The sequence below is a fragment of the Spermophilus citellus genome, assembly GCF_964194105.1.
Source record: "Spermophilus citellus genome assembly, chromosome: 4".
In the NCBI taxonomy this organism is placed as follows: domain Eukaryota; kingdom Metazoa; phylum Chordata; class Mammalia; order Rodentia; family Sciuridae; genus Spermophilus; species Spermophilus citellus.
The window spans coordinates 60,769,447-60,792,253 of NC_138185.1; the positions used below are offsets into that span (position 1 = coordinate 60,769,447).

General features: G+C 37.7%; 1 long non-coding RNA gene across 1 annotated transcript; it reads right to left on the reverse strand.

Moving 5' to 3' along the window:
- Positions 1-1,921: 1,921 nt before the first annotated feature.
- Positions 1,922-15,435, reverse strand: LOC308648111. Its single transcript, XR_014021785.1, has 3 exons — positions 14,805-15,435; positions 5,054-5,136; positions 1,922-2,090 (listed from the first exon to the last, which is right to left on the reverse strand). It is a non-coding gene; the product is annotated as an uncharacterized lncRNA (long non-coding RNA).
- Positions 15,436-22,807: the final 7,372 nt, after the last annotated feature.

Genomic DNA, 22,807 nt, shown 5'->3' on the forward strand with positions numbered 1-22,807 from the left:
GTTTAAACTAACATGATCCAAATCCAACACCCTATCTCCTTATGCAGGTGTACTACACAATGCACTTAGGTACGAATGAGCTTTATTGGCTTACTGTTTTACAGTGGCACTGCCAACCTTGCATCCATTTTGGACTCATGCTATTGATAAGATATCTATAAAAATGTTTGAAATAGCAGGGACCCGTGGCTTGGGGGATACAGGAGGATCGTGAATTCAAAGCTAGCCTCAGCAAGGGTGAGGCACTAAACAACTCAATGAGACCCTGTCTCTAAATAAAATACAAAATAGAGCTGGGGATGGGGCTCAGTCATTGAATGCCCTTGAGTTCAATCCCCAGTTAGCCCCTGACCAAAAATATTTGAAGCAAATTGGAGAATATCTTTGAAGAAAATCTCTATCTACCTATCAGTGGCTTTGCCTATAGAGCAAATTGATTAAAGTATAATTCCTAGGGGTTCAGGCAGGTGTATGTTCACATCAGTTGATTCACTTAGTGGTCGAAGGTGACTATAAGAAATTTGGCTGTGGATGAGTGGGTCTGCATGCAGAATAGTTTGGAGGGTAGCAGGCAGCAGAGGAAGGATGGAGAGCACTGTATGGTTTGTTTTCTGTCATTCAAATATGCAGTCCCTGGAACCTCCATCCATCATTCAGCACTAAGGGTTCATTGTGTGTATTCTGCATGCTATGTGTCATTCTAGGCCCTTGAGAATCATCAAAGAATTACTCTTGAGAAGTTTATTCTCAAATGAGGTGTTTTATATGTGTATATTCTGTAAATCATAAGACAGAAGAAGACAAGCAGAGGGAGAAAAATTGTAAAATTGTATTTGAAAAGTCAAAATTCTGAAGTAATCTATGTCCCCACTCAATTTTAGGTTTTAAGGCAATTATAACTTTTTAAATGTTTTTGCTATGGTAGTCTGTGTATCTATGGTCTTTTAGTGGAGAATTTTGAGGTCTTCCATTCCCTCTCCCTCTCCATGCGGGGGAGAAGGAAGGTAGAAATAGATCAATGGCCAGGATATTGATTGGACCACTTTGGAAGGCTCTCTATTTTAGTCTCAAGATTCAATTTCTTTGGGCATTCTTTGTCCTCCTTACTGATGATACTGTAGAACAAACCTCGGTGTGTCTTACAAGAAGCCTACTAACTTATCTATTCTTCAAGGTCTGAAGTAACTCTGATCTATTTTGTCTTGACATAGGTTTCCTGGAGCTCAGCTATCCTGTGCATAATGTCCATATGCTGAAGATTTGACTACACAAATCTTTTGAGAAATGGGTGTGGGGATGGGCAAGAAGAACTCAAGAAATTTCTCAACTTAATTGTTTTAAACCATATGTACATGTCACTAGTTGGGAAAATGAGGACATTAGTTCACTATCATGGACATTGATTGGTTCCCCAATGTTCACCCTCCCTTTTCCTAGCATGGAGCTGATAGATGGTTTGAATGAGCTGAGTAGAATTCATAAATTTCCTAAGTCAATTGAAGCAATGCCATCCTTCCTGATGAAGGGTGGGTTCAGAAATAAAGCCCAGGATATGACTGGCTATATAGTAGTCTAGTCAATTTAAAACACAGGAACACTGCTAAGGATTGTAGTGTGCCTGTGGCATCTCTCTCCCACCCTTGGTGTAATACACGGATGAAAGTGAAACTGGGGTGAACAGAGTTGAGAGAGACAAAGAGAAGTGGAGCCAGAACCCTGATACAAAATTGTACCTGAAACTGAACCAATCTCTAGACCTCAGAGTTGCATAAGGAAAAAAAAACCTTCTTTCATATTTCAGCTCATTTAAACTGTTTTTATTTTCTCTTTTACAATCTGGGCCATCTTCATTGAATCTTAGCAAGAGGTGACATTAGAGTAGGGGAAAGTGTGTCAGTAACACATTTGCTTGGCCTGGTAGTCTGTGTGTATTTCTCCTCCCAGGACCATTCTGGTTCCTGGCTATCTCTCAATCACTTCACCAGAGAAGACGTAACAAGCTCCACTTCCAACATGTGTCTCTTGTTCCTTCGTGCTCCCACACTTCACGGTCCTTTTATATATTGTCCAAATAATCATGCAATTTCCCTCTGGAGTAGAAAGGAAAAAAAAATAGGAGGGAATAGGTGAAGAGGATTAGCCAGATGTATTTTTTGACAATTATCAGAAACATCTGAACAGTTCAAATCCAGCCCTTTCCTGTTAAAGAACCCTGGCTGATGATGTATATTAGCTGTATTTTTCTGACATGTGTTTTCAATAAGCATGATGATGACATGGAAACTCCCAAATGTTGATAGCAAACAGAAAAATTCTAGTACCTACCAGGATTTTTTTTCCCCTAAAGCCAGAGAGTACATTTTTGCAATGACCTGGGGTCAATCTCCATCATCAAAATCTCACTGTTCTGAGCACTTTTCTGCTGAGGAAATTTCCTTTAGAGAACAACACATTGTTCACCCAGAAAAAAAAAAAGAAAACATCTAAGCCTTTATCTGAATTGTGATCATGGTATTAGAAATGCTCTTGTTTTTATTTGCTATCCTATATTAAATTGTTCAGTGTCCACTTCCAGAATGTGTTTTTCTTTTCAAGATGAAACATTTTGTCAGCTGTCAGCTTAAAGATGTGGCCATATTAAGACAGGTGGCTTGATTCCTGAGGAATTTGAAGCTGAAGGCTTTTGAAAGAGAAGACTCTGAACAAGGTCTTGTTCCTGACATGATCTTGGAAGAAGTGATCTTTAACACCTCTTCTCCAAAGCTGTTGAACTGTGTCTCTGCCTCTGTGCACACTCCCAGCCCCATCACTCCTGTCTGGCTTATTCTCTTCACTGGGCTATTTTGCTGTCTTATTTACTCCGCCAGCATTGAGAAACATCCTGGCATTAATTGGAAGCAACCCTTCAGTTTGTACCTCTCATACTCCTCCATCTTTTATAACAATAATTTAGAAAAACTTAAAATAGGTATAAACTGAGGTTTCTTTTTCAAAAGTTCTTAATGCATGCTCATTGTCATAAAAAAGCTAATAAAGGTAAAAGTTTTTCCCAATTCCACACTGCAAATGTAACTGCTACTAATATTTGATGTATATATTTCTGGATTCATCTGTAAATATTTTTCTAAGCACACATTACTATATATATATATATATATATATGCCTGTATACATGTATCTGATAGATATATCTATATATAGCTGTATATATTTATCTGTTAAATATTTTTAAATACTATAATATGGATATATATTCCAACATAGTATATAATTAATTGTATTGTACTATGCATAAAACTTTTTTTTTGGTACTGGGGATTGAACCCAGGCATTTTACCACTGAGCTACATCTTCAGCCTTATTTATTTATTTATTTATTTATTTATTTATTTAGTTTTAGACGAGGTCTCACTAATTTGCTGGGGCCTTGCTAAGTTGCTGAGACTATTCTCAAATTTGTGATCCTCCTGCCTCAGTCTCCAAAGTTGCTGGAATTACAGGCATGTGCCATCACACTCAGCTACAAACTACTTTTTTAACTTGCCACAAATGAACTGGATTTCCTTTTCAGTAAATACATGTATACTTCATCACTGTTAATGACTATGAGGTAGCCAGTTATATTAACATGCCATAACTTACCTCCAATAAATGACATTTTGAAAGATACTCAATTTTTTCTTTTTATGTACTTTGTCGACATGAACATCTTAGAGCTTCCACATGTTTTTTTTTTTTTTTTTACCATTTGTGTATTTAACTGGGATACATTTCTTAGAAGAGTATTTTTCAATGTCATAAGATATGAACACTTTTTAAATCATTTTATTCATATTCATAAAATATGTACCAATGTATGTTTGTAGTAGTAGTAGTAGCAGATGAAACAGCTAAAGCTTTGATGCTATTTGAATATTATCTACAGGATCAATGATTGGCAGGGCCTTGAAGATGTTTGCTTTACTACCAGTCAAGTGCTGTTCAGCATTATCAATAGTGATCAGTGCCATTGTCTTGGATTAAAAAATAAAATTATTAATGTTAACTATAACCTAAAATCCTTAATATAATGACATGAATACCAGAAGATAGTTGACTTAAAAGAAATTGGGCAAAGTAAAGAAAAAGTAGTAAAAATTGAAAATAACTTTTATTTCATAAAATTTTTATTTCACAGATACAAAAGTTATAGCCAATGCATTCAAGTAATCCTTGCTGAATTCCAACTTTGATTCTAGGTGTATATTTCTCTCCTGGTGCAGAATACATCTACCTTAAATAGTATAGTTTTATTCCAGAGTTCAATTTCCAACTTTTCCCCCAACTTTCCTATTTCTGCTAAAAGTACTGCCAATTCTTTTTTTCCTCCAGGCTTAACATATCTGAGCTGTCCATAACACATGAAAATCATTGCAGTTCTCTATAATATCCCAGATTTCTATTTCCACAAATAAAATCTGGGCTTCATATTCTTCTCTAAATGCAAAAAAAAAAATTCCTGGTCTCCTTACTGGCTGGGTTTTTCCCATTTCTCATTCATTTGCTATTTTATGACTAATTAATTTTTCTAAGTTATGACTCTGACTCAGCTACTCCCTATATCATATGTTATAAATGACTCCTGACTGCTTTACTGGAATATGCTCAAACATAATCTGGCATTGAATGCCTGGATACCATTATCCAACTCAGCTGTCCAGTAATGTTGTCATATTCTCTCCCAATTCTCCTCTCTCCCAATTCTCTTTCAGTTTCTCTGAATTGGAGCATTATTGGGCTCCACATTGTTTCTACTATAAATATTTGCTCCTATTATTCCTTGTCCAAGATACTGTTCTTGTTCATCTCCTACTCCCATGCCTTCACTATCTTCTCTACCTTTAATTGTTCTTTATTATTTTAATTTGAAAGAGATAAGAAGCCTTTTGCTGGTAAATTTCCACTATACTTTTATTTGATCCTTCAGGAAGTGTCTTACTTGGCTTTGTGTTGCTATAACAAAATACTTGAGCATGGGTAATTTATGAAGAAAAGAAAGGTTTATTTGGCTTACAATTACGATGGCTGGAAGGTCCAAACAACATGGTTTCACCTTCTGGGAAGGAATCCCTGGGTGAGTCACAGAATGATGGAGAACTAGAAAGAGAAATAGGCATGTGCAAAGAGAAATTCAAGTCAGATTCTAAGCATGCTAATGGCCCACTCTACCAGTCTACTGCCTAGAGAGTTTAAAACTTACACGAGAGAACATTAATCTGTCTGATCCTCTCTTGGAGGCCCCAACACCTCAATACTACTCATTACCATGAAGAATGCATGTTCAACACGGGGTTTGCTGGGATGAACCACATTTGAACCATAGCAGACATGAATAGTTACTAGCATTCTTATATCGCCTTTGCAGTGGAATCAGTTGTTTATAAGCAGAGTCTGCTTATCCTTGAATTTCTCCTTTTACCCCATGCCTCAGGAAGATATTAAAATACCATAAAAATAGGAAAGCATGACTGAGTAATTCAGTAGGTTCCTTAAGTATTCCAATGCTTTAATACTTAAAGAGTTTTAAAAGGGCTTTCATTCACAAATGATGAAGGTAAAGTCACATTAGATGCTCCAGTTTGCACGATGCATTATTCCAAACAATGAGACATATTATATGCTTTTAGAAATCTCAGAATCTAGGAAGAGATTATGAGTTTCCTGCAAGATAAGTGGACTCTGTGATGGAAACTGTATTCCAAGTGGCTACTTTGCAAGGATCAATACCTTAACTAGGGTTTGCTGGATCACCTTCTATAGCAACTGAGAATACTGTTCAAAAGTGCCCCTGCACCCACCGTCTGCCGCCCAGTTTGCTAAAGGCCTCACGTTAGTTGACTTTGTCTTTTCTGAAAAGGTCAGAAGAAAACTCCCCTTCATCTATTATTTTTTTCTCAAGCCTTCATTGCTCAGAAACTTGTCACAACTTGCTTTTATAACTGGCATGCCCAAACTGAATAAACCTAGAAGGATAAACAATTTCCACTAATGCTTGGGCATCTTCCCTCAGTTCCCAAAAGGAGAAAATAAAGGAAAGACAACTAGAAGTTTGTGATGTTTTTAGTTCCCTTAATTTTGCTCTGATTTTGAAGAAGTTTAAAAACAAACATTACTGGTTATTTTAATTCCTATCAATCAGTAGAGTGGGATTGATCTATTTTTTAAGGTAGTGAATTGAATAAGAATCTTCAACCTTGGATGAATTGACATTGTGCATATGATTTTATTTTAATACTGATATTAAAGCATGTCACTCAACAGCTCCAGAACCTTCTGTGGCTCTCTGGCTGTCCCTAACATCTAGCCCACATGTGACTTGTGAGCTCTTTGTGTCCTATATCTTCCTATCTTCTAGATAAAAGGATAAAGGTGTGAAAAGCCAGGGTCTGGCATTTGGTTTAGTCTGGTAAGCAGCTGGGGAGATTTTACATTTGATATTGGGTGGAGCTACGTAAGAGTCTTGACTTGGGAAGAAAGCAATGAAGTGGTGAGCATAAGCCCTCCGTGAAGGAGATGAACATGCAGACATCTCTCCCAGATCCCTTTTTTTACTTGTCTGGAATACTGATTCCAATATTCCAAATCAGTCTCACCCTTCAAGGCCCATATACGCACCTGGGACAGTTGCCAGAGATGCATTTTTCCCTGAAGGAAAAAAACTACTGTCCTTTCAGGCATTTTATAGTATCAATTGTCTGAGCCTACCTGAAGTATCTTATTTATTTATTTATTTTTTGCATTACAATCCTTATTGAAATATTTAATTCCCTGCTGCTTTGCAATATACCATTTTTAACATAATAATTTAATTTTTTTAATACATGTTATTTCTTTCTTCAATTAGATTATAAGTTTTGTGAAACCTGTGATCATATTGTACTCATCTTTAGAACCAATGTATGTAGTGTAGATGTGTTATCAATATTTGGCGAGTATCATTCATGCACAATGAAACTGTTCAGGAGATGATGGCTGATGGCTGATGGCTGCTCAGTTACCTCTGGCTCCCTCTAGTGATGGCCAAAATATAACACCTAGTTGCAACTTGCTTCATCCCATTTATTGAAATTTTACATCCATCAGATGTAACATAGAGAACAAATTCAGCTCAAGCAGGGAATAATAATCAAAATTACTACACCCCAAGCACAATAAGGTTTCACTGCATGCCAAGAGATGCCTAAGACATTTGATGAATTTTCTCACCTAACCTGTACAAGAATTGACTAAACCAATTCTACTGTATCTAGAGAAGAGGATACTGAGGCATATTAATGTCAAGGGACTTGCCTAATGACCCAGAGTGTGATTTTCCCTCTACTTTGGCAGTTTAGAGCATATAAATGGATATACTAAGACTATTAGTGCTTGGGCTTTTTGGCTGATGTGCTTTAACCCTAAATCTTATTATATGTCTTATTCACAAATGCATGGCTCTGAAAAACACATGCACACAGCAGGTAATGTTTAGTTTATTTCAAAACCCAAAAGGGTCTACAAAGAAACTATTAGAGCTAATAAATGAATTCAGCAAAGTGGCAGGATATAAAATCAACACGCATAAATCAAATGCATTCCTGTATATCAGCGACAAAGACTCTGAAATGAAAATGAGGACAACTACTCCATTCACAATATCCCCCCCCAAAATAAAATACTTGGGAATCAACCTAACAAAAGAGGTAAAAGACTTATACAATGAAAACTACAGAACCCTAAAGAGAGATATAGAAGAAGACCTCAGAAGATGGAAAAATATACACTGTTCATGGATAGGCAGAACTAACATCATCAAAATGGCGATATTACCAAAAGTTCTCTATAAGTTCAATGCAATGCCAATCAAAATCCCAACGGCATTTCTTGTAGAAATAGATAAAACAATCATGAAATTCATATGGAATAATAAAAGACCCAGAATAGCAAAAACAATGCTAAGCAGGAAGTGTGAATCAGGCGGTATAGCGATACCAGACTTCAAACTATACTACAGAGCAATAGTAACAAAAACAGCATGGTATTGGTACCAAAACAGGCGGGTGGACCAATGGTACAGAATAGAGGACACAGTAACCAATCCACAAAACTACAACTATCTTATATTTGATAAAGGGGCTAAAAGCACGCAATGGAGGAAGGATAGCATCTTCAACAAATGGTGCTGGGAAAACTGGAAATCCATTTGCATCAAAATGAAACTGAATCCCTTTCTCTCACCATGCACAAAAGTTAACTCAAAATGGATCAAGGAACTTGATATTAAATCAGAGACACGGCGTCTGACAGAAGAAAAACTTGGCTCCGATCTACATACTGTGGGGTCGGGCTTCAAATTCCTCAATAGGACACCCATAGCGCAAGAGTTAACAACTAGAATCAACAAATGGGACTTACTCAAACTAAAAAGTTTTCTCTCAGCAAAAGAAACAATAAGAGAGATAAACAGGGAGCCTACATCCTGGGAACTAATCTTTACTCCACACACTTCAGATAGAGCCCTAATATCCAGAGTATACAAAGAACTCAAAAAATTAGACAATAAGATAACAAATAACCCAATCAACAAATGGGCCAAGGACCTGAACAGACACATCTCAGAGGAGGACATACAATCAATCAACAAGTACATGAAAAAATGCTCACCATCGCTAGCAGTCAGAGAAATGCAAATCAAAACCACCCTAAGATACCATCTCACTCCAGTAAGATTGGCAGCCATTATGAAGTCCAACAACAACAAGTGCTGAAGAGGATGCGGGGAAAAGGGTACACTTGTTCATTGTTGGTGGGACTGCAAATTGGTGCAGCCAATTTGGAAAGCAGTATGGAGATTTCTTGGAAAGCTGAGAATGGAACCACCATTTGACCCAGCTATTCCCCTTCTCGGTCTATTCCCTAAAGACCTAATAAAAGCATGCTACAGGGACACTGCTACATTGATGTTCATAGCAGCACAATTCACGATAGCAAGATTGTGGAACCAACCTAGATGCCCTTCAATAGATTAATGGATAAAAAAATTGTGGCATTTATACACAATGGAGTATTACTCTGCATTAAAAAATGACAAAATCATAGAATTTGGAGGGAAATGGATGGCATTAGAGCAGATTATGCTAAGTGAAGCTAGCCAATCCTTAAAAAACAAATGCCAAATGACTTCTTTGATATAAGGGGAGTAACCAAGGTCAGGGTAGGGACGAAGAGCTTGAGAAGAAGATTAACATTAAACAGGGATGAGAGGTGGGAGGGAAAGGAAGTGAGAAGGGAAATTGCATGGAAATGGAAGGTGATCCTCAGGGTTATACAAAATTACATATAAGAGGAAAGGAGGGGTAAGAGAAGAATAATACAAGTGGAAGAAATGATTTACAGTAGAGGGGGTAGAGAGAGAGAAGGGAAGGGGAGGGGAGGGGAGGGGAAGGGGGATAATAGAGAATAGGATAGACAGCAGAATACATCAGACACTAGAATGGCAATATGTAAATCAATGGAAGTGTAACTGATGTGATACAGCAATCTGTATACGGGGTAAAAATGGGAGTTCATAACCCACTTGAATCAAACTGTGAAATATGATATATTAAGAACTATGTAATGTTTTGAACGACCAACAATAAAAAATAAAAATAAAAATAAAAATAAAAGATGAAAAAAAAAGAATTGAAAAACTGCATATAACAATGCAGGGGGGGAAAAGTGAAGAAAAACTTAACCAAATGAATAATCAAGCTCAAATATCCAAAAGGAAAACAATGTCAGAATAGGCCCTATTTTATATAACCATGCCTATATACAGGCTTATAGAAATTAAATTGTTTGCATAGTTACAATGTATATATATCTTCTCTCTTGGTTGTTTTTTTTTTTTCTTATACCAGGGATTGAATTTGGGGGCACTCAACCACTGAGCCACATCCCCAGCCCTATTTTATATTTATTTAGAGACAGGGTCTCACTAAGTTGCTCAGCGCTTTGCTTTTGCTGAGACTGGCTTTGAACTCATGATCCTCCTGGGATTATCAATGTGCACCACTGTGCCTGGCTTACATTCTCATTTGTTAGCATCACAAATTAAATTAAAACTATTGAAAAATAGTACATAATATTAACATTAGCATGTATTCCATATTGTAGACAAAGGGAATATCAATACAAAAGGAATAAAGTACATGAATAAAAAAATCATGTTGTATATTATTTTTGAAAGGATGTAAATAATATACTTGATTTCACATAAATTATGCTGGATTTTCAATATAGATTTATTTTGAAATTATGCAAATCTCGATAGCACAATTATTTTTGAAAAACAAAACTTTAAAGTCTCTCCCCGCACCCCACTCACTCTCCTGAGCATACATTATTATTAAAAGAGGCATCTGGTTCTTGTTAACATTGAGAGAAAAGATCTATCTTGGAAATTATGGTATAAGTTGAATTGTAGGCCAAGGAAATTAGCCATTGCTTATGCCTCACATGTATTTGTAGTCCTGCTAATCACCAGTAGGGATACAGTCTCTTTTTCTCTTTAAAAAAAAAATGAATTAGGTAATGTTAAATGTCTTTCATGGTATTTTAGGCGAGTATACCATATGTGCATGTGAGATTGAGAACCTGAATGTATCTGTGTATTTGTGTGTGCATACGTGTTTGTGTGTATGTGTGTGTGTGTGAGAGAGAGAGAGAGAAAGAGAGAGAGAGAGAGAGAGAGAGAGAGAGAGAGAGAGAGAGAGAGAGAGAGAGAGAGGGGAGAGAAAGTCATTGGAAATAAGCCTTCATGCTGCCATTCACAGCAAGCACTTCATCTTCTATGAGGAGATCAGATTTTGTAACTTCTCCATGGACTTATAAAAACTACTTTTAGGGATTATCCAGGTACTTGGAAAGACAGTCAAAAAATAAATGATTTCTCATTAAAAAAAATTAAAGTGGAATTTGAAGAGCTGAATTAGAGGTGTCCAGGGGGAAAAATAGCCATTGGCAGCCAAAAGCTGCAATGTGAGTGGAAATCAGAGCTATTTAGTACCCAGAGCCCTGAAGTCTAGGCAAAGGGAACCAGATCTGCAGCCTATCTCTGCCAATCACTTGTTCTGTGACCCTGAGAAAATTACTTAGCCTTTCTGCCTCCTTTTCCTCACCTGTAGGCAAGTGTTATTTATTTTATGGGACTGGGACAAGGATTAAGCTAAATACAACCTTATTGCAATGCCTCTGGGAGTACCCAGGCCCACACCATGGTTGCAGGCTCTCAATACATGTTTGTTGTCTTTTTTTGGTTTCTTTCAGCTTACCTTGGGAAGGCTCCCAGTCTGTCACCTGCTTAAAATATCTGCACATAGTCACATTATTCTTACATAATGGCAGATTCTGATTACCTTAGCTAAAGCAAGATAAACAGATCAGAAAGTTCATTTCCACCTGGACTCATTAAGTAATGGCTTGTTCATCTGCAATTTGGCCCCTGAGCCAGATGGAGGTTAAATATGTCGACCTTGGCATTTCTTATGAAGATGCTTGTGTCCCCTCATTGCCAAAGAAGGAAGACCAAGTTTGAGTGACAGTTCTTATTTTCTTCCAGCCCAGAATTAGACATTATAGGTGGTCCCTGGCTTACAATGATTTTTCTTACATTTTTTTTAATTTACTGTGGTGTGAAAACCATACACATTTATTAGAAATTATACTTGAGTTTTGATATTTTCCCAGGGCTAGCATTATGCAGCCAGATACTCTCTCACAATGCTGGACAGCAGCAGAGGGCTGTGCCTTGCAATCAGGCCCACAGTCACAAAGAAAACAACCAAGACTGTTCTGTGTACTGTGTGCCTGAGCTATGATGTTTGATAGGATAGGCACATTTTTAACTTAGGATATTTTATATTTGCAATGAGTTTACTGGGAAATAATAAACCCATAATAAATGGAGGAGAATCTGTAGTTTTGCATCCATGGGTAACTTCTTCAGTTGCTTTTCTGTCCTCTCACTTTCTTCTCAACCTCTCCCCGACTAAATAAATAAATAGGAAGAATTTGATTATAGAAAATGCCAACCGAGTTTCACATTTTAATAAAATCAACACATCAGTTGGGGAAGCAGCGTTGTAAGAAAGTAGGTTTCTTCTATGATAATCTTTGTAATGATGCTGAAGAATCAAAGTAGTTTGTCATGGATACAGTTTGAAATACCAACTATCCTTTGACCCAGATGTCAAGGTAGAGGTCAAGAGGGGAACAAAATGGTTCTACAAAAGACCTACTAAATATTCCCATAGGAAAAGTATTGTTTTGGTTCCACTAGACACTCTTTCAACCAATAGTTCCCAGGATGCAGAGTGATGAAATAAAGCTTATTTTACAGTCTTGCTTCATTAGCTTTCAGGTTCAGGAGGAAAGGGTTATAACATGTGGCCAGATGGGCTCAGGAGAGCAGGTGAAAGAATAAAGAGGCATCAAGGAGAGGTCAGACGCTGCAGGCTGAGAAAGTTCCATAAAGCAAATGGAAATGGGAGTTCCTCTGGATGAGGGCCATTGACAAGTGTTGTCTTCAGAAATTGTCCTCAGTAGTTAGGGGTAGGAAGAAAGAGTCACGTAGAATTTTAAGAGAAAGAAAACTAATTATTATCAACCAAATGCCAACAGTCTGCCAAGTACTATACCAAATGATTTCCATTTTGCTCAGTTATCATCAATCATTCTGCTTTTGAAATTGTTAACCACTTTTTTTGCAGATGAGATAACTTAGACTTGGTCTCATTAAAGCATCTACCCAAGTGAACACAACTGGTGAGTGTGAGATGAAGTTTTAAGCTGAATCTGGGCTCTTTCCTTCCAGTTTTTCTTAATCCATTACCTTAAAAAATGTGTTCTATGAAATGCTAATCTTGCACTCTATTTCCCCCAAATTTGTTGTTGCTAACTAAATGTGTATATCTTGTCTGTTCTTTTGTGCATTTATGGAGAACCAAATACATATTAACTTATTTACATTCATGACACACTCTGTAAAAAGAAAATTAAGTTGTTGAACTGTGCTTCCAAATTTCTTTTTGAAATTTTTATTTTGAGCAAGTCTCTGAGCTAGTGGTGGCCAACCAATGTTCTTTAAGAAACACTGTTCTAGATACCCACACCACACTGTGTGGTTCTTTTTTTACAATAAACTAGCCCACCCTTTTTATTGGAAACTTGCATCCTGTAGAATAAGAACCCCTTTCAGTAAAAAAAAAAAGGATCCAGGTAGCATAGAAGCAACAACATAAGATATATATTTACATATTGGGGGGCTCCGATAAATATGACAACCCTATGAACACCTCCTGTGTCCAGGCATTCATGACCAAGTCTTGGACAACATTTAATCTAGGTTCTAGTTTATTTTTCAGTGTTATAAAAATAATAAATATTACTAGAAGAGTTAATGATTCTTGAAAGAAGTGACAATTAATGAAATCATAAAACTTCACATGACATGCCTTACAGAATAGGAAAAGCTAATCATTTTAAACTTGTTCTTCCTTTAAATAATTCCCTTTCATCATGTGCCTTTTCTTTTATAAATGTACAATCAATTGCAAGAGGGAAACATGGTATTCTGAGGTTTCAGGATCACTAGTTATGGGAAGTGAGATCAACCCATGCTCTCTAGAGACCATTACCATTATTTCACAAAAACAGTAAAAGTTGCCTCAATTTACATGTAGTATTTATCTAAAACAAAGACTTATTCTCAGACTTAATTTTGAGACACTGGATTTGAGGAATCCTTATTAAAACCTGGAGCAGTATTCTTTTTACTATTGATTATTAATTATTTTTATTCAGGAAATGCCATCAACACATAGCTTCAATCACATGCAATTGTTTCTGTAAAACACAAAAGAACAAATATGAACTACTTTCTACAGTTCTACCTAAAACATACCTGAATATCCTCTGAGGGACAATTCTAAAGACCCTTAAGATGCAAGCTTCTGGAGTAAGGAGATAATTGGGGCAAAAGTAAAATTTAACTGTCATATTGAAAACTGATGTATTGAAGATAATTTTTTTCTTCTTGAAATTCTGAAAGGTTTTTGAGTATATAGTGAAGTGAACAAAGGTGGATCCAAGTTGAATTCTGTTTCCATGTAAGGTTGACAAGGGACACAGCATTGCTCTATTCCTGCCCTAACTTTGTTGTGCAAAATGGATTCTGTCCAATTATAGAATTTGTTAACCAGGTTGTCATGTGAATGGACAGTTAAACTATTCAGAGCATATTTTAGAAATTTGCATCCAAGAAGTTTGATTATTTGCATCCACTTATTTGATGTATGTCCACTACTGTGATTCAAAATACCAAATCCCACTTAACATATTACTAGCAATATAACTGGGAGAAAGAGTTGTTTAACCTTTATGTGTATGATTATCATATTTCAAGTGTAAATAAAGGTCTAAAAGTGAACCAGTTTCTTATGATTTTGTACCTAGTTCACGCTGGGAATGAAAAGCAATTTTCCCCCTACAATGTTATCATCTCAATTACTTTTTTAACCAAAACAACCAAATTATATCCCTAGTTTATTATCATAATCAATATTTTTTAAACAAAAGGCTGCAAGAATTATCGAGTACCTCTTTTACAGTACTTGTATTATAGTAGAGTATATATAAAGAAATTGTGGTTTTAGGGAGGCCGCATACATTTAGTGTTTTCCATCGCTATAATAAAATACCTGAAGCTGGATAATTTTCAAAGAAAAGAGGTTTGTTTTACTCACCATTTTGGAGATGAATGTCAAAGATCGGATGGCCTCATCTTTCATGACTCTGTAAGGACCTTCTGCTGCATCACAATATGGTGGATTGTATCACATAGCAGGAGTATGTGCAAGAGAAAGAGGTTACATGACAGAACAACTAAGACCTGGGTAGGGGGCCAAGCTCCCTCTTTTTACAATAGCCCACTCTTATACTTCGACATTTCATTCATCCCCTGACATCACTATTAATCCCTTCATGAAGGATTAAGAGGGGCCACTTACAGGTGCTATATTTGAAAATCCCAGCTTGAGTCTGCTTTCAAGTCATCCCAGCCCAGGTCTCCCATCTGTGAGTGAGAAAGCCTTCAGAAGACTCCTTCATCTCCTGGCAGCTCCCCACCTAAGCCATTATTGTCTTATCAGCTGAGGCCCAAGACACTGTGGGGGCAGGATCAGGACATCCCCGCCATACTCTGTTTAAGTTTCTGACTCACTTGAAAATTGTTATTAATTCTTTCTGTCATCCAAGAGCCAGAGCAGAGAAGCTAGAAACAATCAAGAAATGGCCTTGAGAGAGAGGGAGTTGCTCATCCCAGAACTTTCTTTGCTGTAAGAAAGAACATGGAAATGCTTTCATGTTGATGGAGGGCTGCCTGAAGGGTTCAAGAGAGATGTAGCTTGAGCCATGAAAAGGGAAATAACAGACCCCATCATAATCATCTTACCCCAAAGAACACCAGCCAGTGGATATGAATAAATAATCAGGAACCTGGAGCAGAAGCCAAGGGTCCGAGAGAGCAAATAATATCTACATTTTTAAACAGATGGGAGATAAATGAATAGTTTTTGGCATGGAATTGCAAAGCTCTTATTCTACAGTTGACTCATGAGATTGCTTTGAATGGCCGGATTGGTGAGGAAGGAAGAGCTAGGGGAATGAAGCTGGAAACAACTAAATGTCAATCACTCTCAGAGGCTGCCAGAATCTTCCCAAATGGAGTTGAGTGATTCTCAATTTACCCTTAGGAAGCACCTGTTATTGACTAAAGAGGTAAAAAAATAATTCTTGGAGGGAAAATACTCTGAATGAAAGGTGGTATTATTTTGGATGAAATGAAAAGGAAAGACAAAGAATTTCTACTAAGGAAAACGTCTGTAGATATTTTGGTAAAGTCATATGTTTCTTCCTCACCTTTCCCTTCCCCTTTACAGTGTTTTATCCTTAGTGTTGGAGAAATTGGCTCAGGTTTTGCTCATTTGTTCATTCTCTGAGCCTTTTTTTGTGCATGAGTGCAAACCACACACTATGTTTGGTGATACCTATACAGACTCTCTGACTTCCTCACTTAATGGGAGACACAAATGCAAAATTAGATTGTTGCAACATGTTGTAATGACCCTAGCAGAAGGATACACAAGCCCAGAGCCCTACAGAATCACAGATCAGAATGTGTTGAGGTCAATCTATAAACCTCTGTAAAGGGCTTCCATTGAAAGCTCTTCCAGGAGTGTGCCCTGAAGAATGAAGATGACAGAGAAGGGGAAATAATAATAGGAGAAGGAGAATGAACAGAAAGTGCTCATCATCCACAGAAAGTAGGACAGGTGGGGAACAAAGTCTCCAGGAATTTTCAGATCTCTGAGGAACTCATCTTGACATTCTTCATCATTTAATTCTTCTTTATATGATTGCTCCTGAACCTCTTGCCACACTATTAAATGCTTCACCATAGTCATTACTTGATCTGTATGTACCCGCCTTACTAGGCTCTGAGTCCCTGGAAGACAGGGCTGTATCACTTACCTGAGCATCCAGAAAACAAGTTCGGTACCTTGTAGATTCAGCCTATGCCTGTGGATTTAGCTTCAGCTGTATGTATTGTCATTGCAAAGACACTGTATGAGTGGCACCAATAAATCCCGCAATTCAATAACATGAATCTTCAACTGGATTTTGAAACTAAAGATACAACTAAAAGAAACTGCTGATTACTCGCTAAGCTGATTGCCCCTTGTTTCTCCCAAGGGGATCAGTTCCCCTAATGGGGTGGGTGTTTGATTCAGGCAGACCTGGATTGAATTTAGCTGTGGCCAATCAAGTGACCTTCAATTCTTTCTACTTCTTAGAATCCCATTCTTTATAGCAGTGAAATGGGGAGAACAATAAATTCACAGGGTTGCTGTGAAGATTAAACAAATAAAGGATTCAAATCATTTCACAGTTATTGGCACATGTGGAGCACTTAAAATGAGCTCCTTGTATCTCCTGGACTCTCTTCTCTCCTTCTAATTTATTTCCTTTCTGGACTGTGCTGAAGACCATAACCAAGGACAGAGATGAATTATTGATAGAGCTCCTTCTGCTTGGCTATCATCCTTCCTTACTGAACCCTAGATGCTAGGCTCCTTCTGTGCATTATTTCTGATCCTTTCAGAGTATAGTTAAGTAGATGCCATTCCTGGTTCCCCAGTGAAAGGCCTGAGATCATTTGCCCCAGGCCACAGCTGAGACATAGCTGACACTGAATTGGAAAACAGGAAGTAGGTTTGCATGGACCTAGGAGAGTAGACTTCTAATTTTCAGAAATTCCATGAGCAGTTTTCATAGCTATTATTAAAACTAAATTTCATAAGCTTAGTTAATTATATTAAACCAAAGGTAAATTTTTGAAACTCATTGCTTTATAATTACTGTCTACATTTTACTGTATTATAAGCCAGCAGTCAGCAAACCACAGCCCACTGATTAAGCTTGGCCCACCACCTGTTTTTATACATAAAATTTTATTGAAGCTCAGGAATTCCCATTTGTAGAGGGACCTTAAAGGGCCAGGGGCTTTATATAAGTGATCCCACTTGGTTAACCTAAGGTTATGATTAACATTGTGATCAATAGGATTAAATACACCTGGGTTTTAACCAGTGGTAACTTATCAAGGGTGAATTTTGGGGAAATGATACAACCGCTCTGTACCTCAGCTTTCCCAGCTGTACAATGGTACTGTGTGCCTTGGTTATTGATCAAGGCCTTAGAAAATTTTAAGGAACCTAAAAAATCACAATAAATGTTAGTCTTTAATTATAATTTGGTCTTCTTCACAAGTTGAGGGGTCAGAGGTCATCCTAAAACTGGCAAAAAAACTGAAGGAGATATCAAATGACTCATCTCAATTTACTAAGTGGCCCAGATTCAAACCCGACTCTTTCTGATGCTAAAATCCATACCATTTCCAATGTCTGAATGACTAGTACCTGCCAGTGGCTGGTCCCATTCACAGCTGATTGGAGACTGGGCCTTGGTAAGAAAACAAAGAGAAATTAGGAGGAATGGGGTTACTTGAAGTATATGATAGAAGATTTTTTTCTTATTTAATCCCAGGAAAATGAATCTATTCTAAATTTGGAACACATGAAGGAGTTATTTAAAAAGCTTGAATAGTAGAGAAACACTGTTTTTTTCTGCCATGTTAGGTAAAATCTTTTCTCTAATCAAGAAACAGTTGGGTGTATTGAGTGACTTTCTGTAGAAATTTCTAGCTGCTTCCTGTGTAGCCCTTTGGGCTCCAAGAGTGGACCTCTGTTAACCCGTGCATGAATCTGTTGGGGACATCTCAGTACATACCGCTTTCCAGGTGAGACACCCACGAGGCATTAGCTACTGTTTATTCTCTTTAATCTCCACACTGACACCCATTAATCAATTGCCAATTATAGCAACTTAAAGACATTTGCTCTTCTTCAGGCCTTGCAGACCTAACTTCATGCCCAGCCCACATGGTCTCTTATGGTGGCTGGTCATCAGTATAGTATAGTGGTCATGGCTCTGTTTCTAAGCTCATCAGATGGTTTGGGGTGGTATTCCTGCTCTGCCTGGTTGTAGCTACCACACCCTGGGAAAGGCTCATAGTCCTATTGAGTAATTAGTACTAGTAAGCTGTTTAAAACAGTCCTTCATACATAAGAAGAGTTCATAAATGCTGCTGCTACTGATGATGATGACACCAGGAACAACAGCTTGCAACCAATACCAGTGACTCCAGTCTCCTCTCTCTAAAGCAATGCTCACATTGATGCCTGGGTGATATTTCTAGATCACTTGCTTTTTCTTTACCCAACTTCACCCTGGCAATACAAACTCTTAATGACTATACTTCTAAACCTGCCTATTTTACTTACCACATACTTCTCATTATAGCCCTGTGCCCCTCATTATATGGCTTCAGGCGTTTCATGCTTTGTATTCTTCCTTCCACTTACTGTTTCAACAAGGACCAAGTACTTTAGGCCCTGGAACACATCTCATTGTACCTGTTCAAATTGATGCCTCATCAGAAATGCCCCTCCCTTAAAGAGATCATCCCAGACCACCATATTCAGGTCTCCTTTTTTTTTTTTTTCATTCTCACTCTCACTCCCCCTTACCTTACTATGATTTGTTTTCTTTGCAGCATGTGTGTTATTACTTATCTATTTATTGTTGTTCTGCATGCCCTGCTGGGGAGAATACTGGGTAGACCCTTTGTCATTCTCAACAATGTGTCCCTGGCACCTACAATGGTGCTTAAAAGCATGTGTTGAATGTTTGTGGATAAAAGGAAAAGGAAGAAGCAAATACAACAAGGTCTCATACCTGTGTGCTTTTTCACGGCCAAGAGTTTTCTGATATCAAAGCTTTTCCCCAGCTTGTCTTCCTGGGAACACTGATTCATGCATCAAAGCCTATCTTCATCACCATCTCTACTATGATGCCTCCCTTGATTTTCAGTGAAACTTTCTGCCTCGGATGCCTTTGCAACTTGGATTTAGAATGATCATGATGTATGTATGCATTTAAAAGTTGTCCCACCTATAGACCCTAAGGCCTTCAGGGCCGAGATGGAATTTTGATGGAGCCCTTCAAAGTCCTCTTCAAGCCTATAAATCTATGGATCTTCCACAGATGACTACTTGATTGAACCATGTGCCTCCCAGAGGTTCTGAATAGTGTTTCAAATATGACTGATAAGCGACCAGAGTAGAGCACTTGCCTGGTAAGTTGCTGGGTTCTATCCCAAGCACTGAAAAAAATAAATAAATAAAAAAAATAGCTGACATAGCAGGAAGTGGGGATGATTGTGTATGATGTCTTCAACCAGAAATCCAGAACCTGCAGGCAATAAGACAGAATCAGCTGCCCACATTGCTCATCGGCTTTGGTCTCAGGGGTCCACTGCTTTGCTGCAGAAGGATCACAGAAGGCAGATGTTAATGATGGCTGTTTGCATTTGGTGAAGAAAATTCTGGAAACTTGTATGCAAAATCAGTTCAGGCACCCAGCTTGCAACAGCCTGAGAATTCCTTCTGCCAGCCTCCAGTACCTTTTGTTTTGAAAAAGTTAGAGGGGAGCCTGAAAATTGCAAAAGAAATTCTCAGTGAAAAGCAATTTTTCTTCCATAAATGTCTGTTCTCTTTTCTAGTTAGGTAGTTCTTATTTTTCCTTTTATGTCATGTGTAGAAAGCGGGTTGAATAACTGGGGAAAATGAGTTTGGATAAACAGAACCCCAGCTGACTTAGTAGTTAAATAATGGGTATAGAGTAGAGAGGAGCAAGTCAAGGGACGTGGCAAAAAATGATAAAACACAAACTTCTTATATTTGAGCTTAATTCTAACAAGAGATATGGAATACAACCATCAAAACAAAACAACAACAAAACAATTTTCATACCTCAGCTCTTGGGACTTAGCTTGTAATGAGCATTTGGAGGGATTGCCCTAACTCTTTCAGATGGCTTCCAGGGAAATCCATGAACCCACATGTACATACCAAAATGCAAATCTCCTACCTACCCCTCATTCTTGTCTTTAGTTAATCTCTTTATTCCTTTCCTTCTTTAAAACTGGTGTGTATATTCTTACATCAGAGACTGCAGACTGATCACTTTGGAGATATATATATATATATATATATATATATACACACACACACACACACATATACATACATACACACACACACACACATATATATACACACATATGTATATATTTTTCCCACAACATAAAACAAACAACAATTTTTTTAAATAATCACTTTGATATAATCCAACAAAATGCCACCTTTCATTCTGAGCTGGAATCCTGAGATATAAACTGCTGCCATCCAATATTTGGGTGGGAAAAGCACATCAGACAGGATGTATTTGAGTTTGCCAAAAGTAGTGAATATCGGAAGAATAAAAGGTTTTAACAGAGGACAAGTTTTCATTCAAATACAAAGGGTAAAAGAAAGGTATTTAAATCAGACAGAATGGAGGGGAAAGTCCCACTTTTTTCTCTTGCTTTCCATTCCCTGGGAGAATGAACGTAAGCACAAAAGGATGAAAACAATAGCCCAGCTGAGAGAGCAACAAGGCAATTTATTAGGAAGATGACATTTTTAATGAGAAACACTTGCTGGAGGAGAACAAAAGGGCTGGTTTGGTCAGAAAGATGTTCTTGCATCTCTTCTGAAGTGCATGAAAAAGTAATTTCATTTACGCATCATACTCTGAGCACTGGAATTTCCTCAGACTCCAGATGTTGTCCAGTGCAGATGCTGAACAAATGGAACAAACTTCCTAAGAGTTGAAAGAAAAAAAAAAAAGTAACTCAAGGGAATTTTATGAGTTTTGTAGCCAAGAAAATCATTAGCAAATAATGAGCTTAAGAAAGAAAGGCTGAGGTTAGCAATATGTGGCTGGACATCGAAAACTATTCATAATCATCTGAAATTAAATAGGGAGATCAGTTTTCAGCTTAGAAAAATAGATACCCGTGGGTGTAGCTGCTGTATTTTGGAGTTCCTTATTGGCCTTCTGAAAATGATCATGTGAATATTGTTTTGGGTAAATTCCAAAAATGATTAAAAGCAATATGTTTGTAGTTTGAAATTAGAAAAGCTAAGATTATTACCTTATAGTAGTAACTCAAATACTTCCAGAGAAAGGACATTGCCACCATTCCAATCTCATGTGCCTCTGAGGATAATTGATGTGTTCTCACTCCTGAACCAGCTTAGACACAAGGTGAACCAGATGAATCTGGGAGCATCTTCATAAAACAAGTACAGGCTAGCAAGGGTGGCAATGGTCTCTGGAGAGCCACCAGGAATTCAATATGGGCTTTTCTAGCCATCATCTCCCTTCCCAGCTCCGACAGAAGGCTGCATGAGTGGCTCTGGAAGACCATGGGGTCAGGTAGGATGCTTCAGGTCAGGATCCAAGGACTAATAATGTCTGACAATTCAGAAGGAAACAAACCTCTGATTCAAGCATCAAGATCTACTTATGTGACCAAGTCAAAGGTGCAACTTTGATTGGCAGGCTTCATATTAGAAGAGTTAAGATACAGTTGTGCAGAGTATAGGGCAGCTGTGAGCAAGAAGAGAGAGTGGCCATGGAATAGCTATCACATCCATGGGTTAAAAGGACCAAAGATCTGCTAAATGTCTCCCCAACCCCATGTATAACAAGAGTCCAAGCCCCTTGACTTCACCAGCATCACTGCCAAAATCTGCATCATAATAACTCTACCATTATCAATACTCACTATGCTTAGTCAATATTGATTGCTACACATAACCTGAAATCCCACTAATCCGCAAGTAGACACTATTTTTCATCTCCACGATTTTAGGGATGAGACATGGAAGCTCAGAAAGTTTTGGTAAACTCTTCCATATCACACAGCTAGTTAGTAGTGGTAAAGGTGCCCACAGCACCATCTTCTTGCCTTCTGGTCCTCATCCGTTGATAATACATTTGTGGAACATGTTTCTAGCATCTGAACTCAGCAAGGGAGAGATCTGTACATTTGGAGGAGCTGGCACACAGGCCAATATTTAGAGATCTGACCAGGGTATTGGACCAAAGAGCAGATATGTCCAGCTCTGGGAAGTGGTTTTTAAGTAAACCTCTTGAAAGCAGTAAATCATTTTCCATCTTTTAAGCAGGATGATAAAAAAGATCAGTGAAGCAATGTTCATACGTGTATTCATATAAC